A 25848-nucleotide genomic window follows, 5' to 3' on the forward strand; every position below is an offset into this window, starting at 1 on the left:
AGGATTTGGTCTCTCCACTGTCAGTAGAAGAGTGCTGACCCACAATATCAAAATGCTATACCCCTGATGTCCTTAGTGATGTTTCTACGAAGCCTCAAAGACCCCACAATTCAGTCAAGAGACTGGCCTGCTTTGATGACAAGAACTCGGCTAATAAAACAGAAAAAATAAAGAATCACAGAAAAACAATGGATTCTATGAGAAAGGACAAAAACCTGTATTTATACCTGATGATTCTGGCAATTGTCAGTGGGAAGGAAGCATAGCACAGATTATTTTTATAGGCCATGAATAAACACAGTACTCCCTTTTTTACTTCTGTCTGAATTTAGGAAGGTAGATTAACCCTTAATTTTCCTTCCTTTCATTCTCCTTCTTTGCTCATATGCATTTAGCTGTTTTGAGAATAATGAAAGGAAATCAAAGTGCCTTTGTCAGATTTGACAACCAAGTGCAAATAGATTGATTAAAAACATGATATTTCTTTTCTTCAGTTTAAATAGAGGAGAGATTTGTGGGTAATATGCATATTATGTGTTCACTGGTCACAAGCTAGCAGTGGGAAGAGGGAGAAAATATGGAGGCACCAGCACTGTTGTTCTGCTTTTAAGCATGAGATTGATTTTAAATTTTTTCCTGTGTGTCAGTTTCATTACAACCAAATTAATCCTTCTTTCAGCGACTTGAGACTTTTTTTTCTGAGCACCTCGTAGGAAAAAAAATATGTACAGATGCTTCTCATTTTTCACAGTGAGTTGTCTGAAGGCTGAGTTAGTGGTCTTAACTCAGAAGAAGATAGTTTAAATAAAATAGCTTATCAAAGAAGGCCTTTACTTTTAACTTAATTGTGTTTCCTCTCTCCTCGAATTCTAGCATGAAGGTAGAGAGCTCAGAATAAACTCATTTTTTTTTTTGCACTCATATAGAATTTCAATTTGAGGATACTCCTTCATTTAGAAAACCTTGAAGGTCTTAAACAAGCTCATGTATGGTCAGCAAATACCTCATTTGCCTGCTTCTCTCCTTTGCCCATAGATGCTTCATGGAAATAGATAAAATGGGAGCAGAACCAGGTACTAGGTGAGGAATTGTAGGTGATGGGGAAATATTTGGTTTGAGCCAAGATCCAGGCAAGAGTCCTGGATGAAGGTAGGTATAACAGAACCTTGTTCAATTGGACTAGGAGAAAAATAGTTTAAATTTGTGGAGAAGAATTTAGCATCTAAGTTATCCATGCTTATTTCCCTAATTTAAATTATATCGTATACAGGATTGTCTAAATTAGGAGTGAGAAAGAACAAAGAAAGGTAGTAGAGGGAAAAAACAAAAACAAAGAAAATGAGGGGAAAAAAGGCCTGGTCTTGGTATAGGAGAGCAGTCAGAAGGTTGGAAGGAATTTGATATGATGATAGCCCACTTACCAAGAGACAGCATTATAATTGGTACACATAGCTGTGAAGTACACAAGTCCGTTCCCTGTGTGGGCATCTATGTTTTCTGCAATCTAACCTGAAGTTTCTACATCTTGCAAGACTTCTAAAAAAGAAGAATTGAATCAGATATAAAAATCAATTTTTATTTACAGTAAAAATATAAGTTGCAATAAATTATAAACTGGTTTATAGAATAAACATAAAATCAAGAGAATATGATCATTATTTTATGAATTAACTGTCCAAAATATAATTAATATTTTAAACCTTACCCTTTTGTTGAATATATTTTGATTACTTCTTCATAAGACTATGCCTCTATAATAATTTCTATAGAGGAAATGAAAGAGAATTTAATTTTCCTCTACTACTATTAATCAAAAAATGTATTTTGATATTGATTATTTTAAAAGTCCTTTGATTTTTGCAACTCTTATTGGTAATATCATGCAAATGTTTAGAATTGTTATCAACTTAGGGAAAAGGAAATGTCTACTGACATTCTTTTATTTATGAGCTTTAAGATGTAAGAACACTGAGAATTTTCTTGCACAGTGATTATTTTTAACTACTATTTGAGTTGACAGCACTCATTAATTTGTTTATGGCCAACATTCCCATTCTAGTGGCAAATTAAGATCTTTGTTGATTTTCTTAATTTGTATAAAGTTAACAAGAAACTTAAAAATTTCTCAAATGAGTGAAATTTCACGTTTAACTTCACAACCATCATATATGAAGCCTGTAGTACTCTGACAGACTCCCATTCTTTCCTATAGGAAAGAATTTCCATTTGGGTGACAGTGGAATCCTCTGTTTATAATTTTTCAGATATCTTTGTAAGACACATACATACTGAAATGTGACCATGTGTGGCTCAATACATTCTCACAAATGCACATTCATGAAATTGACATCATGATCAAGAACTAGAGAGTCTCCCCCGTGCCGCTTGGTTTCCACTCCCATAGGAGGAATCACTATCTGAATCATACCTGTAGAAATCCATTTTGTGCCTGGCTTCTTTCACTCAATTTTGTGTTTGTGATATACATGTAGTTTATATGGTTTATTCCTGTGCTGTAGTTTTTCAGTATGCAAACACATCTCAATTTAAAAATCTTTTTCTATTATTTATAGATATTGAGTGTTTTTTAGTTTGGGGCTACTATAAATAATGCTGTGAAGAACATTCTTTGCATGTCACTTAGTGAACAAATGAAACCACTTCTGTGAGTTATGTTTTTGGAACTGATATTACTAGATCCTTAAGTACACAGATTCTTTCAAATAGTTTTCCCAAGTTATTGAGCTAATCTGCATAACTTTTACATGTTTGATGTTTGGAACAATTTTCTATTGACTTCTGGCTTTGTACATATCCAACTTTGACCTTTACTGTTCATTTAAATCTGGTGCTGGATGATATAAAATAATGTTCATATAATATTACTACCTTTGTCTCTTCAATGCTAAGCAAAATAACACCTGGGAAGAAAGGATATTCCTACTAGGTGCTAATAATTTTCAAGAAATGAATCATGATCTCAATTAAATTCTATTCTACCTCACTATATGCAGTACCAACTCAACTAATAGTTTAGGACAATTCACAAAATAACTGGAGCCACTAAAATTCCACCTACTACTAGAAGAAGTATTATTGAAGAAAAGACAGTTGGAAGGAGGCAACAGTTGTACTCTATTGTAACAAGAATAGCAAGATTTTTGCAAATTTTAAAAATCATATGACTAAATTGAACAAATTACTAAAATCTTCCTCTGGAATTTGCAAAAAGGCCTTGTCAGGGAGTGGTCCTGAAGCACTAGATAATCCATTACCTGTTGCTTGAATGTTGTCACTTTGAGGTAAAAAAAAATTACAAAAATTAATTTGACATTCAACATTAAGCATATTTTGTTCTGTGTCAAATGTGGTTGACCAAGTAGTTCTGCTAATTTTATCTAAGATAACTTGGATGTTGGGGGAGGTCAACTGATCTAAGGAAACTTTGACCAGGAGGATTTGGCATGCTTCAGATCTTTTCAAGTTCTTCCATGAAGCCAGTCCAAGGTTTGTCTCCTCTCTTGGCAGGAACTGGGAGCATGAACAGAACAAGTTCCAATGTGCAAAACCATTTTAAATCTCAGTTGCATCACACTTACCAATTTCTTTTTCTTTTTTTTTTTTGCAACTGACCATCAAAAACTGTTCAATCATCCAACATATCACCAAAATCTCTGAGGGAGTGGGAACCTCCATTAGATGATTCTAGAATACTTATTTTTAGAATGACTCAGTAAATAAAAGGAAAAATAAGAACTATCATAAAATGCTGTGATTTGAACATGTAACTTTTTGGTATTTTATTATTTTTTTTAGATATATGTGACAGTAGAGTATATTTTGACATATTACATATACATGGTGCATAACATTCTAATTAGGATTCTATTCTTGTGATTGTACGTGATGTGGAGTTTCACTGGTGGTATATTCATATATGAACGTAGGAAAATTATGTCTGATTCATTCCACTGTCTTTCCTATTCCTATCCTTCCTCCCTTCCCTTCATTCCCCTTTGTCTAAACCCACTGACCTTCTATTCTTCACATTTACTAATTTCTTGATTGTCATGGAAAACCATATGGGTAATTCCAAAGTGAAAAGTGGGATTGGGCTACAAAATTCTGTAGCAACAAGCATTGATAAAAAGGAGGAGGAAGATTAAAATCATGCCATCAAAATGTGACAATCGGATACCTAGGAAATCTGCCTCTGGTCATCCCAATCTTCCTTCCATTCATACCAGAAGTACCATTTGGGGTAAGAGGGTTGGAAGAGCAAAGTAGATAGAAGACACAGCTATTGTATAATTTTTGTCTTAAAGGAAATATTCCCCATTCAAAATGTCTGCTTTCTTGCTACCTAAGCCTTCCATAAATTCTTTTCACATAGAAAAGAGCAAGGGAAATTTTCACATTTTCTAGGGCTACATGGAAAACGATGATATCTTTATAGCATACTGTACTGGGCTGCTTCTGGTGAGGGCCAAACTGGGTGAGTTCCCTAAGGTCTGTGATGCTTCCTATCTTTATAAGCCTGGAACTAATTCCTGTCAGATCTTTGCAATTCAGAGAACTAGTTTGCAAAGTCTTCATTTTAAATTAAGCCTGAGGCTGCTCAGGTTTTCACCACTAGGTAATCCTGCCTTGGGTGTATGAATTGCTTTTCATATAGAAGCCCTTCAAGAATGACATAATGTAAGTTTTATCAGTCACTCACATGTGAGTACAGAAAGGTTAACCGTGTCTCTCTTTTACTGAGGTTTCATTGTCATTTGTTTGGTGTTATTTTCTGGGAAAAAGAAAAGGGAGAAGTGTGAAAATTGAAGCAGGAAAGAATAGGAAAAGATGTGCTTTGGAAATTCAGAGGGAAAAAAAGAGTAGACATCCCCCTTTCCAATTTGGGGACTGGCATTAATATTCTATTATTAATCATTCCACTCACTTTGAGAACATCTTATTCTTGACTAGAAAAGTAAGAAATATCTTCATCCCAAACTACTAATGTATTATGAAAGAGATGCCCAACCTGAACTACCAGGATGATGTTGTTTTGTAGAAAGTTTAGATATAGTAGGGAAGTTAGGCATTCTTTTTGCATTACCAAATAGAGTTATATAACTGTTAATCTGTTAGGTCATTGACTATTTTAGTTGGTTGATGTCCTGATATCCTCTATATACATTGAAGAAATAGTTCATGAAATGTCCTAGAGAAAACACATTAACATTTTCTGTATTGAATCTGTATGTAGAGTTACAAATGCTTTTGAGATTTAAAATTAAGGTAAAAACTTATTTTAGTCAACTTGAAGAGAAATCAGAATTGCAGTATTGAATAGAAATCTCATTAAAATGGAAGTTTATTGCTGTAGAGGATGAAGGGATATATTGTTTATTGAGTTTTTTATTTGTTTCCATAAAACAAATGTTAGGTATGCACTGTGTCTGCAAACAATAACAAATGGAAGAGTTGCAAAAGAGTATATTCCTGCCAGTTCCCAAGGAGTACCTACAATTATCCTTTCCGCTGCAGCTATATTTAAATGTAATATAAGATGTTCTTCATATGATTGGTGTGTTTTTCACATTTTGTTAGTAGTTGATGGAAGCATGGACAGAATTTCTTTCATACTATTCAATTTTTAGAACTATGTCTTAGACAATAGCTTGGTAGGGATGCTTTAAACGAATTACTAGTGCCATGTTGTTCATATTTAGAGAGTTCATATTTAGTAAGGAAGTAAATTATTCTTGTAAGATTTTCATGTGTCATTATAGAATATTAATCTCTGAGGTCATTGCCATTTGTACTAAATTTCACTCTCTAAGGCCATTTCATTGACACTCCAAGGCTGTGTTTATTTGAGGGCCAAAACTGAAAACCTTCTGAGATTTAATTTAGTGATTTTTTTCATTTAGAAATATCATCTTTGCCTGGATTTGGATCTACTCACAGATTTTATAGTTTGATACCTTCTTAAGTCTCTGAGATTATGTAAATATAACTCTAGTTTGGGCCTCAGAGTCTAAGTTTCATCTTTAGTAACCCCTATACACAGGTGTGAATACACACATCCCTAGCAGTGCATAGGACTGAGAAAATTCACCAACACAATAGCCAGCATTAAATGTATTGATATTACACAGATATTCAACCTCCAATTTTACATGTATTTTCAAACAAGTAACATGGTCTTCAAGTAGAATATTAGGTAACTGCACTGAGGGTTTTCGACACAAGAAGACTTGGCCATCCTCAGGTTCAGTCCTTCAGTTTCAGTTGGCTGTATCCAGAGTGGATGGGAAAATCCTAAATAAATTCCTACCCAGCCGGCATAGGTGGGAGTGCTTCAGGGGAAATGAGATTATTCAGAGGAGCCAGCTGTCTCGGCAAAGGGTATAAATGAGTCATACTGCTGCCCTATTGCCTTTCTTTTTCTTCCTGTCTGTCCTCTGTTTGGTGTAAGACAGAGACTTACCTTAAAAGGGACTAAAATCTTTAGAGATCAAAAGATCAATATGGAGTGTCTTTCCTCAGAGCTCACTTTTTTTTTCCTAGCCACAGACTTAGAATAGACAGGATTTCATTCTAAATAATCGCACCCATCCAATTTTGCCACATAGTTAACTTTCTTCTTTTCTACATTACCATACCTCCATTCTGAGATCAGGGCAGAACAGGGGGAAAAGAGGTGTGAAGAGATAGATAGGAATAGGTTGGATTTGTTCAAACTAAGCATTCTTTATGTGGATTTTTCAAAACTCCAAAAAGAAGGGTTAGAAATTTCAAGAGATCCAGCAGTAATTGTGAAAGTCTAGTTCTCTCAGAAATCATGGACCATATGTTGGATTGGATTAGGGTCAGTTTATGTATATTCCCCATCTTTGTTTTCAAATGTGTTGGGAAGATGTTTATTTTAGAGAGAAAAATGGGGATACTTGCAACTCTGAATAACAGGAAGGATGATTTATGGTAAAGACACTGAGCATGATTGAGGTTAGATGCATTGTAGAATAGCAAAGTGTGAAAGAAGTAATTAAGTACTTTCTAAATGAAATCTGGGTTTTGGAACAGATGGGACTACAAACAGCAGAAAAAGCTGAGGGTGGTGATAGGAAGATAATCACAAATGTATTAATACAAGGAGCTCTTACTATATTTATGTCAATGACAAGATAATTAATTAGTACTTCAGAAGTTTTACTTCTTTAAACCTTGCCATAGTATTGCATGGCTTATGACAAGAAAATGAAATAATAATTTTTATGCAGCTTTCCTAATCAACAAAATTGTGTAAATAAATAGCTACACACACATCTACATTTACATGTATATGCATACGATTTTTGAGTGAGCATTTATAAGGACAAATCTTTCTTACTTGTCAATGCCTGACCTAAATCCAATTACATAACTAGATTATTTTTTTTCCTTAAAAATATCTACTATTGGGCTGGGGACATAGCTCAGTTGGTAGAGTGCTTGCCTTGAATGCACAAGGTCCTGGGTTCAAACCCCAGCACCAACTCAAAAAAAAAAAAAATCTACTACTTAGCCAGTACTTGCTTCTGGCATCTCTTTCCATGATAATGTTGTGTAACAAACCCCCTTCAAAAATATGCATTTCCTCTCCTCTTCATAGATTTGCCAGCTAACTTTGTCTTGACTGACCTAGACAAGGCTCAGCTATGTGACTGTGTTTCAGGTTGCAGGTCAGATGGGCTTGCCACCAGCCTGCAGATTAGGTTTCGTTGAACTTCACATATATTCATGCTGGAACCCGGGCTTCAGAAGCAAGGCATGTTCTTCTCCTGGCAAATTAAATGAGCTCAGTTGAGTGAGCCAAAATACCATACAAATATAGTTTCATTACAGAGAAAGCCAACATTCACTATGTATTTGGTGCTTGTTATTAGATCTTAGACTGACTTATATATTTCATATTTACACTTTGCAGTCAAAACAAAGAAGTATAGAATTTCTTTAGTCCAGGAATCACCAAGTAGATACCATCCTAGTATCCAGTCTGATATAATTTTCTTTGGGTTTGGTACAATCCACTTATAAACCATACGTCTGGTGCATGGCCCTTCATCTAAGATAAAATTTTCAGTAATGATGAAGAGAATTTCATTCTATGTTATGGTTTGGATGTGAGGTATTCCCCCAAAGCTCATGTGTGTCATAATGCAAGGAGGTTTAGAAATCAAATGATTTGGGTCATAAAAGCCTTAATCCAATCATTGAATTGGTTGTTCCCCTAATGGGATTAGCTTGAGTAGTGACTAAAAGCAGATAGGGTGTTGTTGGAGGAGGTGGGTCACTGAGGGCATGTCTTTGGGGTATATATTTTGTGTGTTGACATTAGTCTCTCTGCTTCATGGTGGCCATGTCTGAAGCCACTTTCTTCTGCAATACTCTTCCACCATGATATTCTGACTTGCCTCAGGTCCCAAAGAATGGAGTTGGCAGCCTATGGACTAAGACTTCTGAAACCATGAGCCCCAAAATAAACTTTTCTTCCTCTAATTGTTCTTGTTAGGTCTTTGGGTCTCAGAAACAACAACAGCAACAACAACAAAAAATGACTAAAACCCTCCATCCCTTATTTTACCACAAACCTTTAGATTTTAATGATTACAGCTATAAGAACAAAGAGTAATATAAAAATTCTGATCCATGGGGCATCGAGACTTCAGTTCTTTCGCCTTTGCAATGTGAAGAACCTTGAGATATGGAGACTATGGTTGCCATTACTCCTCATTAAATAGGTTAATATTTTAGATTCAATGAGGAAAATACACTCATAAAGCACTTATTACTTTAGAAATAGCAATGCATGCTTTACTCTGTGGCCTCCAGGCATGATTATGATCACTGTAACCAGGTAAAGTAGATCTGTGACTTGTAAAGCAGAATATGTAATTCACTTGTCTCCCCTAGATCACCTGCTATAAATTCCTATTTCCTATCCACCCATGATGTCATTTAAAATATTGTTGCTGTGTAAGAATACCAAATGCTTGATGACTTGATAATTCATTAAAACCCTATTTTCTGTAAAAAATAAAAAAATTTCCGAAAATATTTAACCCATATCCTATCCCTATTTCTCAAAATTGACTGCAACTTGGACAATGGGTTAAACGTATCTAAAATATTTACCTTCCAACATTCATTCATTTAATATAGTTGTTCTCCTTAATTCAAAACCAAAGAGCAACATCTGAGTTGAATAAAATTACTAAATGGCAGACACTCGTTAAAGCATTGCATTCATTTTATCAAGTACTGTGAAGTGGTTTTAATATGTGTAGAATTTTGTTTGTTGCTATTTATTAGAATAAAATCTATCTTTACTTTGATTTTATCTTCCAAGGTAAAAATTACAAGTTTTTCTTACAGGCCCTGATATTTGAAAAAATATGTAGATGTATAAAATTATACAAACAATATACATCATAGAAAAGATAGGAGTATCTCTTGTGTATTCATCCCTAAAGTCATAATCCATCCCATTGTAGTCTACACATTTAATATTAGAAAATATCAAGAGTGTCTTAAAACTAATTGAATCTGCTAACATCTTGATTGAAAAAAAAAATGGGTCTTTTATGGAGGCCATGCCAGTTTCTGTAGACCGTTCCTTTGTACCATGTTTTAAGGTCAAGAAGGGGTCAAAGAACACTTGTTGTTCTAATATCAAAATATGTAAAATGCCTTACATGTTAGTTTTTACTGATGCTGATATGGCATTTTGCATTTGACCTCTGTCACAGGAGAATGGTTTTAAAAAATAATTAAAGCTAAGCATATTTATCCAAGGGAACATTATTGCTAAACTTTATTTTCATAAGATAGCAATGAAACATTCAACCATTAGAACAGAAATATTTGATAGTAATATCTAAAGGTGGTTTCTGATTTCCAAAATATAGAAGGAATGATGATGCATTCTTAATCTTCAAACATTCCATCCTTAGAAGCAACTCCTCCCTTTCTTCTTGAATCACAAGTGAAATGGGTTTGTAGTAATGTGGCTTTAGTCTATTCAAGAAGCTCCATCATCCCCCTCTGTTTCTGATAACCTCTGAAAAAAAGGATTGGGACCAGGTTAGCTAAAGGAACAAAAGGTCAGAACTGAAAGTAGTATTAACAATTTTGTTTAGGCAAAATCCAGCAATAAAAATGCTAACAAAATTTCAAATCAAAGGAAACAATGAAGACTTTAGAGTTGAATTTGGGACCTTTACTGACTTGGCATGTATCTTCTTCCTCTGTAAACATTTTAACTGTTCTAATTTCTAATGTTGTGTGTTGTCCCTTATGTCACTGCTACTCAAAAGTGTGCCCCATAGACTGATCCAGGGCTAACTGGTAAACTGAAATGAACCACACTGAGATGAACATAAAAATTGAGAAGGAATGTTTGAGTAAGCATACTTACCTGGTATGATGGTTAATTTTATATGTAAGTTTGACTGGATTAACAATGCCAAGATAACTAATAAACTAATAAACATTATTAATTTCTTTATGTGTGTGTATTTGGGGAAGAAAATAGCATCTAAATCAGTAGACTGAGTAAAGAACATCTGTTCTCACCTATATGGGTGGGCATCATCCAAACTTTTGAGAACTCAATTAGAACAAAAGTGCAGTGGAAGGGCAAATTCTCTCTCTTCTTGAGCTGGGAATCTTTCATTGCCCTTAGGTATTAGAACTCCTGATTCTCTAAATCACAGAAGAATCTGTGCTCTCAAAGAAGAAGTCTCTGTCAAAGACTTAGCAAAATTAATTTTCCATTAAAGTAAAATCTGGACAAAGCCCTGTTGCAGATGGAAATTCCAAAATAGCTCTTCATCAAGTGCTGTAAGAACTTACATGCTACAGCTGGTGTTAAAGTATTTGCCTAGCATGCCCAAGGTCCTGGTTTCAATCCCCAGCACTGGAGAGTTAAAAAAAAAAAAAAAAAAACTTTACATGCTCATCTCATGTTGAGATTATAGAGCAGCTAGGTCTTCAGACCCTCCAGCACAATGGGAACCACTGTTTCAGACCCTAGCAGCAGTATTAAGTTTTGGCTGTAACTCAAGCCTTGCTTTTCTAAGTTGTTTCTAATATCCTGTTTGGTTAAACAAAGTATCTAAATCAGATAAGAAAATACTTTTAATTATACTGTAGAGAGTTATCCACCTAAAAATATGTTTTTCTTTCCAATGGACCTCTGTTGGTCATAGCATGCATGAATCCAGCTTGGATTCAGACAAGCTGCCCAAGCCAAGAGTTAATATTAAACCTACCTCCTTTAATCTATCTTGTAAAATACTTTTCTTAGTCAATATGACCTCAGTCAATATGACATAGCTTCTCCTCTAGTATTCTAGTTTTTCTTTAGAATTGAAAACCATGGAATTGTAATATACTGAAAGGAATTGAGATCATGTCTCCCAAGCACTTAAAAAAATTTCATAATCATAATGAATCTTTGATCTCTACTTACTTCACTGTCCTTTTGAAAATCACCACATTTGCTATTCTCAAAATTCTTGAACACAGGCAGAATCTGTTGTTTGTAAGTCTCTCTCCCAAAGAAGAATAAAACACTGAAAGACAGTAATGGACAAATGCAAATCTGTTTTTCTACTTCCCTTAGAATATCAACCACATTGCTTTGTACACTGAAGATGTTAAATTTAAGTACTCGTTAAATGAAGTTGCAACATTCTTATAGCTTCTCCTATTCATTAGTTTTTGCTCTTCTCTTTTTTTGAATCTACTCAATTTTTATATTTGGATAGTAAATATATTTAATTAAATTTTACATGTTTAATATAGTTTCTTCTGTGAATGCCTTACTTAGTATTTTGCATATGCTGTAAAATAACATTTCTTTTTAAAATCTATTTGCCTGACCTTTACAGAGTGCTTCCTTACAGTCAACATCTAAAACAGCAGATCTTTTGTTTACATTTGCTGTATGCAGAATATATTTGTGTTTCTTATCATCATTCATGCTTATTCTTTTTTCAGTGTTGTTTATCTCTAGGCTCATCTTCTTAGTGAATGTGAGTGTCTGTTAGATTGTTTTATCCTATGCTAAAGCATGTATCTTTTCCAAGCTCAATCTTATTTTAGTTGTTTTCTGCTCACATTTGTAAATGTGTTAGCAATCCTTACATTATTTGCAGTTCACTGACATTTGCAATATCTTTAAATCTAGGGCCATCTGCAACCTCTCCATAGTCAGCTTCCATACAGTGATGAACCTTTTAATAGCCTCACTAAGAGTTTGCCAAGAGTAGATCTCCAATCATTAATGATCAGTCTTCACTAATTGCCAAATCAATAGTATTAATTTCAGATTAAATTAGAATTGAATTAGAATTTTAACATCTATTTTATATTAATTGAAACTCAACTGTAACAGTGGTCTTTATTACTTGCTTATGATTTCATCCACTATAAAACTATCGGAAATGATGTCCACCATTTGTTCTTCTCAAGATAATATTGCTTGGGTCTGCTAGGTATAGAATCATGTCATCTGCAAATAGTGATAATTTAAGTTCTTCTTTTCCTATTTTGATGCCTTTAATTTCTTTCATCTGTCTAATTGCTCTGGCCAGTGTTTCGAGAACTATGTTGAACAGAAGTGGAGAGAGAGGGCATCCCTGTCTTGTTCCAGATTTTAGAGGGAATGCCTTCAGTTTTTCTCCATTCAGAATGATGCTAGCCTGAGGCTTAGCATAGATTGCTTTTACAATATTGAGATATGTTCCTGTTATCCCTAGTTTTTCTAGAGTTTTGAACATAAAGGGAGGGTCTACAAAGAAACTATTAGTTTCCGCATCTATCGAGATGATCATNTAGTAGAGGATAGGAAAGGCAGCAGAACACAACAGACACTAGTATGGCAATATGTAAATCAATGGATGTGTAACTGATGTAATTCTGCAATCTGTATATGGGGTAAAAATGGGAGCTCATAACCCACTTGAATCAAAATGTGAAATATGATATATCAAGAACTATGTAATGTTTTGAACAGCCAACAATAAAAAATTTAAAAAAAAAGATAATATTGCTTATCTGTCATCTTGATGTTTATGATTGTTCTCTAAGAACATCTGTTCCTTTTAAAAACTGCTTATGTCAGCCTCCAAAATCATTCTCTTTACCTATTATGAAGATTAGTTCCATTCACCCATTATTACTACATCTTTTAGATATACATAGAGCTCTCTCTTTTTTCCATACCTTTGCAAAAATCAAATTTAATCACTCTGACACCCAACCATTAAGTCAATTTTCCAATTATTCCATTCTCTGTTATTCAGAACTGTTTTTGTAGAATTTTAATTATATCACAATCATACAGAGTAATCTTATTTTATTAAAGCAAAATTTAAGAAATTATCTAAGTCTCTCAGATTTGGACTTATTAATGTCATGTGTCCCATTTTTTCATTCTGTTTATTCAATTCTTTCATCTTTCATGGCATCACCTGAGGTTTTAAAATACCTTTGAACACGTGAGTCAGCCCTGACTCATCCTTCTTTTGTACTATTCTTTAAAAAAAAAAAAAAATTCTACATTATAATACCCTACCATTGACACTATACTAGTACATTAATGGAAGACAGTCAGGGTTACTATGGCATACTAGATTCAGATTCAGATTTCTGCAACCCCAGAGGGAGTTTCAGTGCTTGCTTGGAAACCCAGTCAGCTACTCCTTGAACCTGTTTTCATATATACTCTGTCTGTAGACTTTATCTATACCATATAAACTGTAGGCCCACTACCATACCCAGGACCTCAAGCCCATGGAGAATCCACCTATTCAGCCTGAATGTTGAATATTTCCTATCCCTAGTTCAACAAAGTACATGCCCACCAGGGCTATGGTTTCAACCTCCCTGAAGACCATCCCAAGCAAAGGGCAAACTTTTAGTAAAGCAGTTACACTGGACAGTGAGAAAGCTCCTCTTGTGTATTATATTGGTTCCCACTCTCTGTTCCCCATTACTTTTTCTTCTATTTGCCTTTGTACATATCCTTTCACGTCCTTACCTTCATGCTCTTCTTCTCTTTTAATAATTTGTTTCTTTTTTAACTCAAATCTGTTCCAATCAAATAAAGACTGATAAAAAAATCTCCATTCCATCAAGATATTCTGAATCCCTTGCTAGTTGCCTACTCATTCTGGTGAAAATAGATGGAATGATTTATGGAATTAAATATAATACACACACACATATTTGCATATATAAACTCTTCCTTGTAGCAATCCACCCTCACATCCAGCATAAAGAAACAAGTGAAAAGAGCTGAATTTGATCAGCATGAAGTAAACTCAGCAGGATGAGGTCAAAATGTTATAACTATAAAAATAGGATGAAAATCCAAAAATAAGAATGGGGGAAGGCAAGGGAGAGAAGTTTCCTGTAAATTTCTTTGATATCAATACAGTACCAAGTAAAGCAGCATCTTCTTTATAGTAGTGAGGTTTATGAAAATTCATATTTCAAAATTTATAATTTTAGTTGTTAATTATTCTGTTTACAAAAGTATTAAAATAGTGCTTTTAATAGCATCTCCCTTATGCCATTTCAAATATGACTCTATTTACAGAAACTCTATTATATAACAGCCTTTTGAATAAAAATAAGTGTATCAAATGTAACAATGTATGGATTCAGAGAAATCGGAAATTGTGAATTAAGCAAATCATTTATTATTCAGCAACTATTGTATCAGAATCCATTTGGATAAATCCACAAAGGCGAAAACATTGAGTCATTGGGGAAAAGGAAAATGTTTTATTCAAATTTTTAGCCTTTGTCTAGTACCCAGCATAAAATAGATAATTATCATTGGTTATATTCCTTAGTTCACAAAACCTGAGATGAGGATTTAGGCATACACAATTTATTGAGGAGTATTGCTTAAGAAAATTCTGTAAGTGGGAAAGTAGGATAGGAAAGGAGAAAGACCCAAAAAAGATATTGCCTTAGGAAAACTCTTAACTTACCCTGGTACATGTTAAGACTCTGGATTGTGGCATGACTGCAGAGTTGTCCCACCGTCAGAAAAACCAAATAGACTGAGCTTTTAAAACCTGGAATCCGTCAATCATTAATCAATTGGGAACAAAGAAATTGTAACCAGCCAGGAATTTCTACACATCTTGGATTCCATCCCCCAACAGAAGAAGCTGCAAATCCAACCAGCTAACCATAGTTCTCAAATAGCTGAAAGACAAGGGCACCTTCTGGAAAGGAAATTTTGACTGTGCCATCCACTGTGGTAAGAAATACATGTTTGTTAGGTGAATGTAGGGATGCGTGTGATACAATCAAATCTCACATTTTATAGGAGGACCAATATTTTCTACTTTTTTATGGCAATAAATTTTATTCAGCATGCTTCGCACGTCCCATCTGGCTGAAGCAGTGTTATTTTGGAACCCACATTTAAGTTATAAGTGAATATCAACAACTACCAAGCCGAAAAACACAACCAATCAAGGCTCAGCAAAGGATATTTGTGCTTAGTATAGCTCTATTGACAGAATAAAAGCAAGATATTTCAACAGATTCATAGACAGATGGATAGGTTGAGACCATTAACAAACTAGATAAAATAAATGATAGCAATGCACATTAAATCAAGGCCTGCCCAAAACAATGCAGAATGGCTCACAATCATTGGCAAAAGGAATATTAAAAATATAATGTAGACAAGTAACACCCAAGTAAATCCAAACATGGATTGCTTTTTCCAAACAGACCCATTCTTCAATGAAAGAAGACACTGAAGTAGGTCTTAGGTCTGCAATGGAAGAAGGCACAGGAGTAACAATTTTATTTACTGATGCTGGGGAACTTTTCAAGAATTTACAGTTTGTCAAACAACAATGGCTACAAGCATAATTCTTTAAGTGAACACAGGCATACAGCTGTTGTAGCAGCAGCATTTATGAATACAAGTGGGAAAACTATTAAAATGTCAATAGTTCAAATGCAACACTAATAACATGGGTGTGAGGGGGCTGGGGCTTTTGGTTCAGTGGCGAGCACTTGCCTAGCATGTGTGAGGCACTGGGTTCAATCCTCAGCACCACCTAAAAAAAAAAAAAAGTTAAATAAAGGCATTCTGTCCATACATAACCACACACAAAAATAAATTAAAAAAAAATAACATGGAGTTCATAACCCAATTGAGTCAAACGTATGAAAGATGATATATCATGAGCTTTGTAATGTTTTGAACAACCAATTTAAAAAAAATAAATAACATGGGTGTAATGGTGATAGAATCTCACTGGAAATGTTACATGAAGCATTATCAACATTTTAATAAAGTGACTTCAAATTTTAGGCTTTAATACAACAATGATCATTTGATCCAATTTTCAACTCATTAAAAACATTCTCCATTTGACAGTGTATTCATCATCTTTGGGTCATTTTGACCAAAATACCTAAAAAGAACTACTTAAGAGAAAGAAAATTTTTTTGGCTTGTGATTTCTGAGTTTTTCAGTCTATGGTCAGCTGGCTTCACTTCTTTGAGCCTAAGGTGAGGCAAAACATCAGGGCACAAGGGAATGGTAGAGGAAGGCTGCTCACCTTGTGGTGGCCAGAAAGCAGAGAAAAAAAGAAGGGAAGGGGCCAAGGAGAACATAAACTCTTTCAAGGCAGGCTCCTATGTCATACTTCCACCAACAAGTTCCCACCTCCCAGTAGTCCATCCATCTATGAGGTCAAAACCCTCAAGATCTAATCATTACCTAAAAGTCCCTTCTCTGCATTGAGGACCATGCTTCCAACACATGAGCTTTGGAGGAACATTTCAGATCCATCCCATAATAGCTAGTAAGTGATTAAATATATTTCATTCATAATTCTGACCTTAGATTTTTCCCAATGATATAGAAGTTTTGGTAATTAAACACAATTTTTGGTGTAATTTTTATCAAAAAAGAGGCTATAAATAGAGACTCTTGAGAAATAAAAGCTGTTCTCAAGAGCATTTCAGGAGGGAAAGTTAGTTGTCAAACATTTATTTCTGTTAATGTCTCTTGGTTGTAAGCGACAGAAACCAAGTTACCTAAGATAAGAAATAGAAAGTGTATTGGGAATTTGCAGGACAGGTCACAGATTAAAAGGAAAAACTGAATAATGTGTCCTCGGTAAGGCAGAAGTCTTCAGCAGGAGTTGCCTAGGGATTTTCTATAGGGCATGATGCCATTACTGAAACTCATCTCATTCTTTGAGAGTCTCCATTCAGGTTTCACACTTCCAGGGGAGAGTTTTGTTAGACAGGCTTAAGACATTGTTCCCTCTGGGTCAGTGGAGCTGTCTACAGATGAGTGACACAAAAATGGTTACCAGAGTAATCACTGGTGTCCATGCATGCACCTCTCCCAGTTTTTATTGACTGGAGTATTAGAGTTTTTCCCTTGGGTAGTAACAATTTTCAAATTTGTCAGAACTTTTAGTTATTTTTATTTATGTGCTTCTTTGGTGGCTCTTGGTTCCAATGAGAGCATTTTTAAAATGTGAAATGAATGCATTTCATAGGCACCATGCTTAATGTTTTATGTTAACATTTTTAAGTCAAATACAGGATTTTGATCATAGTAAATGGATTGCCATAAAAACTCTTAATGAAAAATCAGAAAAGAAAGCCTATATCTGTGGTAATAAGTGTTTATTTCATGATTTATAATTTTACTTTTTTGAGAAGTTATTTTCTTTCTTAATAAGATGCCATTTTTTTCTCATCTGCACATTGGCTTAACCAATCAGCCAATTTTCAATTGTTCAGGGATTGCTGTGTAGTCTCAAAATTGTCACTCAAATGTGGTCCCCTGAAGGGCAGGAACACTGCCCTCCATTTGTAGAGCCCATGCTTAGTGGAGCATATTATAGGCACTGATGATATGTTAGTGGAATGGGTGAGTGAATGACTACATTTCCTCTTCCTACATCCTTATGTCAGCTTTTCATTTATGATTAACAATATAAACTGGTGTGTACAAGTTCTGAATAAACATATAAGACCCAGATTGTTAGTTTTCCCATCTGATAGTAAGTAATAGATGCTTCAGTGATAAAAGAGGGATTTAAAATTAGTTAACAATATAAATTTTGAGCTATAGCTTTGAGTTTCACTTGTGTATTTATGATATTTCAAGTATGCAATGGCTTGAGTAATTTGAAATTGACAATTTCCATTAATTTTGTTAAAGACACACATTTGTAGATCTGTGTCTTGGGCAACAGAAAAGGGTAGATTAGTGTATCTTCACAATAAATCTGAACCCATTTACTTGCTTGGCTGGACTTGTACTTCTTGGATCATAAAATTTGTCCTCTGTGAGCCCAAGAATGGTAATAATGACACAAACTTGAATGAACTTGCAGCCCCAAAAGCATGAAAGTGATTATGTAGAGCCTATCATAAATTTGCTGTCATGTAACTTTCATCAAAATTTTGAGACGTGGATACTGCAGAGTTGGAGTAACATATTCAACTTGCAGATGGTGCAAATGCCAACACTTAGAAGCAGGTTTTGACAACTCATGTTGACCCTGTACTTCATCAAAAATGAATTGGATTCACCAAATCTTTTGTAGCCGCCCCACATGTAGATCCCTTCCCAAGTCATTCTCACTTCTGAAATTGGTACACATTGTTATTGATTTTATTAGAACAACCTGTTTTCAAAATCCCAAGTAAATCTTTCATCAATTCCTAATGTCTAAGGTGGATGCATTCTTTGTTCCTCCCTCATTTATTACTTTTTATAACCAGAACAAAAGCGTTTCATCAATGTGCTTTGTTTTACAATGTTATATCCCATGAACAAAGATATTAGTTTGATACAAAATATCTTGCATCTCCTTTTCTTTGTTCCACTTCTATCCAGGCTGCTTCATGCTGAGCAACATTACTGTTCTGAGGACAGTCTTTTGAGTCTCACTTCTCTATGAGATTACCCTTCTAAGTCTTGATTATCTTTCCACGACCCGGTGGATGCTGAGAATCTTCATTTTAGCATGCCATCATTGGCATTCTCATACCTCATACATGCGACAGAAATATTCTGTCGCTACAGCTCAGGGAGACCAAGCACATTGGCCTGATGGCACACATTCTTTCCTGTTGAGTTTAAAATCCTGAGTTGTGGTAGAAGATCAAAACACCCATTACAGTGCATATTACTGCAAACCATCATTTATTTGTTTGCTTTGCTATCTCTCCAGTAGCTTTCCATATGCTTAAGGATGGAAGGATGAGAACCACATTTTCTTTATTTTTGCAGTTCCAAATGGAAGAGCACCTGACACATAGCTACTAATGCCTCTACTGACCAAAAGATTTCTTTGCTGAAGTTCACAGAGGGAGCATAAGCACATGATTGGAAGTCTTAGCCAGAATATCACACATTTGTGGCAGCAAACTAAAAATAGAACGAAACATTAAAATAGGAGAAAAGGGGAGAGATGTGTTGAAAATCCAGAGACTTCTCTCTGCCGCCAGTCAGGAACTGATGTCTTTTATGGAACAAAACACTACACTCTGGGCTCGTGTTCCTGATGAGATCGGCACATAATGCTGATAAGATCTGAGCTACGCTGTCGTTCTGTTTTTATTTTTTGTAAGCATTGCATTCATGTATAAATGTTTGAAAAAGGAAAAAAAACCTACTGATTTTGAAATGTTATGTCTGTGAATAAAATATGTACATGTATTTGAGACTCAGTTTGACACTACAACAGTATATTTAAGATAAACTATTTATCTTTCGCAAACACATTTCACTGTTTTAACACATCCATTTGTTTCTGGATGAAGGCAGAGGCACGAGGGTGGGAGGAAGGAGAGGAGTCAGGAAGGAGAAGGAAACAGTCAGGGAGCTTTGTGTTGTGATATTTCAGCTTTCCTCTTGATGGCAAATTCTAACTGGAATACGGTTTTGTTATTCCGGATGTCAGTTCACAAATCATGAATTAAGCAGCTCAAGCCAAGTGGCACCTAGCAGTAAAACTGGCATTTCTCAAAATATTGGCAGATCGAGCAAGCAACTGTTGATTTTAAATGTTTAATGAGCAATATGTTACTTATTCCAGTAATATTGTCGTGTTTGCCTAACCTTTCTCAGACTGCCTCCTTCTGCTTTATTGCTGGGGAGCTTCCAGATTGGAAGGGTGAGTTGGGGAGGGGAGAGTGCGGACAGTTCTCAGGAGGAATATGTATATGAAAAGATTCATTAAAATCGCTCTCCTGATGGTAGGGAAGGATCCATTTCTCCTCGGAATCCTAACTCAGGGACTTATCTGGTGTTATAGAATCCCAGTATGTTTTCGCTCACACACTTATGATCCTAATGGAGTTAAAAGAAAAAAAAAAATGGGATGGAAGAGGGGCAGATAAATTTGCCAAGGGGTAGAAGTACATAGAACAGTCATGAGGTTCTGGATGAGGAGGTCTGAAGAGTGAGATCATGATGGCAGAAACCAGCGTAATGTCACAGCACTCAGTTGTGATGAGGAGACTTGATCCAGAGAATGAACATGTGGCAGAATTTCAACAAAATCAAATCACAGAGCAAAGGGGTAAAAGAGAAATCAATAGTAACTTCATACCCTGTGGCAGGAGCCCTTGGCTTCTTGGTCCCCTGTACAGTTAAACACTCCCAACACATGCTCATTTCTCAACAGTACTGGTCGGTAAGTCTGAATGTATGGTCAGCATGTGTAAAATATCTGAAGGAAATTAAACCTCCATCAAGGTAAAGTTAATGAGACCTACGCAAACCATGGGTATCATTTGTTGCCTAAAAAAAAAAAATCAATTAGCTTTCTTTATCAGAACAATTTCTGTTAGCAAAAATGAATGAGAAACTTGAGGCATTACTGAGTAAGTTTGAAATCCTCTACAGGGCTAATGGAGATAATTCATGCAAAAGATCTGGAGCAGTAGGGGTGTTAAAATGGAGATAACCATATGACTGATTAGCATAAAAAATTAGCTACCGAGGCAAATCTCCTGAACAGAGCTCTCATTATATTTGGGAACAGAAAGGAATTCCTCAGTGCTCTAAGAATTAAAATGAAAGAAAGAAATCAATTACCTGTTTGTGGAAGTTAGGGAAGGATTTTGCCTTTATATAAACGTACTGTCAGCCTGTGGTTGTTACAGCACTGGGGATGTTGTTCTGAAGTTTCAGTTGAAAAACATGGCCATGTACATCTCATCCAGGATCATATTTTGCAAAGTTATTTCAAAATATATACATATTTGCACTCTTCCATGTTTGTTTTCATATAGAAAGAAGCCAGGATTTTCCTTAATGCAATCAAAAGGCCTATTTTGTTGTTAAGCCCCAGAACCCTGGAAATAATGCTAATGGGGTCAGAACAACAAAGACAGTCTCCCATAATCTGATAAGCTTTGCTTTTGTCCTTGGTTACAGTATTTAACCCCGGCAGTGACCCCATCCCTAATGAATCTTCAGTCACAGCAACAGTAGCCTGTCAGAGGAAAGTCATTTGAGGTTCACCATTAACAAGTCATCATTTATTGAGCATCTACTATGTGATAGGCACAGTGCACAGTGATATTTGGGATAATAGTATAATTATTCTATAAACTGAAGTTATAGATTTCTATTTGTAGAGACATGACTAGAGTACAGCAATTTTGATAACCCACTCTTTTGTGAAAATGAAGTTCAGCTACCACTTATCCAACCCCAATTCTGATATCTCACTCAGTTAAATATTTCAGTACTGAAATAGAAAAAAAAAATGAAGAAAATCTGTTTTGGAGGTAAAGATAGAACAAATAATGCTAGAGTTGACAATGTACCTCAGTAGTAGAGTGTGTGTTTTGCATGTGTGAGGCGTGGGTTCAATCCCCAGCACCACAGACAAAAAAAGAATTGAACTGGAATAATAAATTCAAATGTGAGATTAGCTTTATTTGGCTTGCTTTCTCTGACAAAAAGGAAAAGAGACAACATTTTTCCTCAGAAGAATATTTGGGAGAGGATCTTTAGAATAGTTTGTGATTAGGTCTGAAAGCAGTAGACACTTAGTGTGACCTTTCACTCCGTGTCCAATTCCTAATCTATCCTTTTTGAAGTTGTCATAAAAAGAAATTAAAGGAACAATATTCTCTCACATGGTTGTTGCAAGAAGAACCTGAGGTAGAAAGCCGGTTTTAGTCAGCTTTTTTGCGACTATGAACAAAAGACCTGACAGAAATAATTTTAGAGGAGAAAAAGTTTATTTGAGGCTCAGAGTTTCGGAGATCTCAGTCCATAGACAGCTGGTTCATTGCTCTGTGCCCAAGCTGAGGGAGAACATCGTGGCGTAAGGGCATGGCACAGGAAAGCAGCCTAGGACATTAGACCAGGAAGAGAAGATAAAGCTGAGCTCACCAAGAACAAAATACAGATCCCAACAGCATGCCCCCAGTGACTCACCTCCTCAGCCACATATCTGCTTACAGTTACTGCCCACTTCATCCCTACTAAAGGATTAATGCACTGATTAGGTTAAGACTCTCATTACCCAAACATTTCACCTCTAAGCTTTTTTGCATTGTCTCACACATAAGTTTCTGAGCAATAACTCATATCTAAACCATAACAAAGCCTTAAATTTAAAAAAAAAAAACTATTTCATTAAATTTATCTGTTTTTATTTAACAACAACTATTCTTTTCTTATGTGCCTACTATGTTCTAGAAACCTCTCTTTAAGTAACAAACTACTTATCCTTCAGATCTCACTGCGAGTGACTTTTTCTCAAATGACCTGAATCACCTTGATACCCAGATGAAATTTGTCTACCAGATATCTTGCCTTCTCAGCCCTGAACAGTTTTAAATTATACTTAATCGAATAATCACACATACATACATTTGACATGGAAACTTCATGAAAATGAAAATGGATTGGTTTTTTCACCACCAAGTTCCATCAGCACCTCTTACAGTGTGTGGTGTGTTGTGGGCATTCAATAATATATTGGATTGAATGTACAGACACATCCAAATCAGTGAATGAATGGGGGGAATATAAAAATAAATAGACTTGGAGTACTGACCTTACAAATCTTAGTGTAGTTGGGAAGACCTTAATGTGTACCAATGATGACAGTTCAACCTGAATCTAGGACACGACCACTTAAGCACACAATGCTTTGAGAGTGTAGGGAGACCTAAAAGACCTGGGGGTTGGGAATACAGGTACTTTGAACAAGAGGTTAGGAAAAGGAGATAGGAGAAGGAAAGATGCTGACAAAGACTTCATGAAGCCAATGGCATTTGGGCTGGTTCTTAAGGGTCACACAGAAGGAGCCCAGACAAACTAAGGAATATATTTCTGGACAATGGGGATTCGCATGAGCTCTTTGCAATAATCTTTGCACTAAAATCTTAAAGTTCCAACTCAGTTGCATCAAACAAAATAAGTCAATGTTTTGCCATATTCAGAAGCAATATTCAAAGCTTGATTAGATTTAAATATACAATAAAAAATTATGGAAAGGCTCCAAGAGGGAAAAATAAACCTACAAAATTGCAGAAGCTCAGAGTGTAAAATATTTCTAAGAGCATGGGGACCCTGACATCCTGTAAATTGGTAGAGGTCAGCTCCTTCAGGCATGCACCTTCATGGTCTGATTCCTAAGTGGAAGGTTAAATCCTGGGATGCTCTGCAGAAAGGACAGAGGGGAAGCAAGCTGGAGGCTCTCCAGCAGCCTACAACAAGAGAGCTATTAAACTTAACTATGTGCATTTACTTACATATGTATAATACTTGGTAATTTGCATATATTTCTGCTTTTGAACTTTTTAGCAACCTTATGAGGTCAATCTTATGAAGACAGGTGTTATGTCTTTTATAGATGAAGAAAATGAAATTTGGAGATTTTTGAATGACTTGCCCAAAGTTAACGACAGACTATGAATTCCAGTTCCCTGAATCCAGAGCCAGTACTCTGTTACACTCTCCAAGCTTGATTATTTTGTAAAATAAAAACAATAAAATAAAACAGAATGAACAGAAAAAAATTTAATCGAAATGTTAAAATAAATTCTCTAGATCTCTTGGTTTATCAAAAAGTTTTTAAATCTAATCACCAAATAGTTTGTATTTAAGATACTTCCTTTCTCCTTTCTCATACTGTGTATACTTGTGCTACCTCAGGACATAGGTCTCATTTAATTCTAATCCTTTTTGTTGTTTCTAAAATAGAACTTCTGCTCTTGTTATTTAAAAAGCACAGACTGGGGCTGGGTTGTAGCTCAGTGTTAGAGCAAATACTTGGCATGTATGGGGCACTAGGTTTGATTGTCCAGCACAGAACACAAACAACAAGGTATGGACTTTGGAGCTAGGCAGAGCTGAATTCAAATCCTAATTCCACCACTTACTAGTTTTATAAGCTTAAAAAACTAATTCAGATATCTGTTTCTCACCTACATCCATAAGTAGGAATGGTTGTATAAAGAAAGTGATGGATGGATATCATATATATCATAATGTTATTTTCTCTTGATCAAAGTAGTATGTGTGGAATTCCCTAGCAGATGACTGGTTCACAATGAGCTCTCAAATATTTATTTAGTGAATGAATATTAATTCTCTTCTCCTGACTCACTGTCTGTGTGATCTTAGACCAAATACTTCATAACTCTTAGCCTCAGTTACCTCATCTGTTGGGATAAAAATACTTGTATTGCAGAGTTTTCAATATGGTTACATAATATAATTCCTGTGAGAATTCTAAGCATATAGCTTTCACCGAATAAGTCCTTGTGTTCCTTCTTCTTTATTTTCTTTTTACGCAGCATTTAAACTTTCCTATCCACCTTTCGGTTCTCGGGATCTCAGTCTGTCCTCTTTTCCACCTGCTGTTGCTCTGCTTCTCTTGGCACTTAGACCTCTCCTTTCTGGACCTCCACTTCCTGTTTTCTCCTGTACTCCTTCTGTTGTTCCCCCTTTTTGAACCCTGGCTGCCTTATGTTCTGAACAACACCTACAAAAGGGTTTTTGTGAATCCAGAATGCCAGCGATCTCTTAATGTAGTAAACTTTTCATCAGCGAAATGAGGGGTGTCTGCCTCTTGATTCCTCCCCTTCCTCATTTGTGTGCACATGTGTGCAACACATATAAACACACACACACACACACACACACACACGCACAAGCCTACCCAAGAATTATGCATCCTATCATTTCTTCACCCAGTCTGTGGGCTCTTTTATCTTTGTATTTATATTTAATTCTTCACTCATTTTCAGAGCCTCAAAAATAATTGAGTGTGTAAATCAACAGAAATCTAAGAGAGAAAAAGAACATAAAAAGGGAGTTGCTGAGATCTGTCAGCTAGACACGAACCATTTAACTCTCTTAGACCCAGCGCTCTCTCAACTGTACTAGCCAAGCTGTCCACTTGTTCTAAGCAGTTTGTAACTCTCTCTTCTTTCCCACCAGGGCCCCTGCTACATGGTGTAGAGATGTTTCTGAGTCCAGCTGGTGATCACTTTATAGCCTGAGGCAAAAGGATTGATGGTGTGTGCCATGCTTTTCCTAGGTTGTATAATGCAGAGGCTATTCCTGCTCTGCTCTGTCACATAAATGTTTAATTCTTCCTAGAATCTTACGAACCATACCCCAGGAAAGTCAGGCAATGGGGCACCCTCAGGTTCGAGAAAAACAATAAGGAACAAAAAGTTGGAGATCCCTCTCTCTCTCACTGGTCTCTCTCTCTCTCTCTCTCTCTCTCTCTCTCTCTCTCTCTCTCTCTCTCTCTC

At 35.6% G+C, this 25848-nt stretch overlaps 1 protein-coding gene, 1 long non-coding RNA gene and 1 other non-coding gene across 5 annotated transcripts in view; 2 read left to right on the forward strand and 1 right to left on the reverse strand.

Moving 5' to 3' along the window:
* Positions 1 to 25848, forward strand: part of LOC107136298 (limbic system associated membrane protein) — a 621536-nt gene that overhangs the window by 522725 nt on the left and 72963 nt on the right. The gene's annotated exons all lie outside the window — the stretch shown is intronic.
* On the forward strand, positions 7454 to 7533 carry Trnas-uga. The gene has a single exon. It is a non-coding gene; the product is annotated as a tRNA-Ser (tRNA).
* Positions 9819 to 15851, reverse strand: LOC107136297. Its single transcript, XR_001502667.2, has 3 exons — positions 15042 to 15851; positions 11507 to 11609; positions 9819 to 10093 (listed from the first exon to the last, which is right to left on the reverse strand). It is a non-coding gene; the product is annotated as an uncharacterized LOC107136297 (long non-coding RNA).

Source organism: Marmota marmota, unplaced genomic scaffold (assembly GCF_001458135.2).
Source record: "Marmota marmota marmota unplaced genomic scaffold, marMar, whole genome shotgun sequence".
NCBI lineage: Eukaryota > Metazoa > Chordata > Mammalia > Rodentia > Sciuridae > Marmota > Marmota marmota.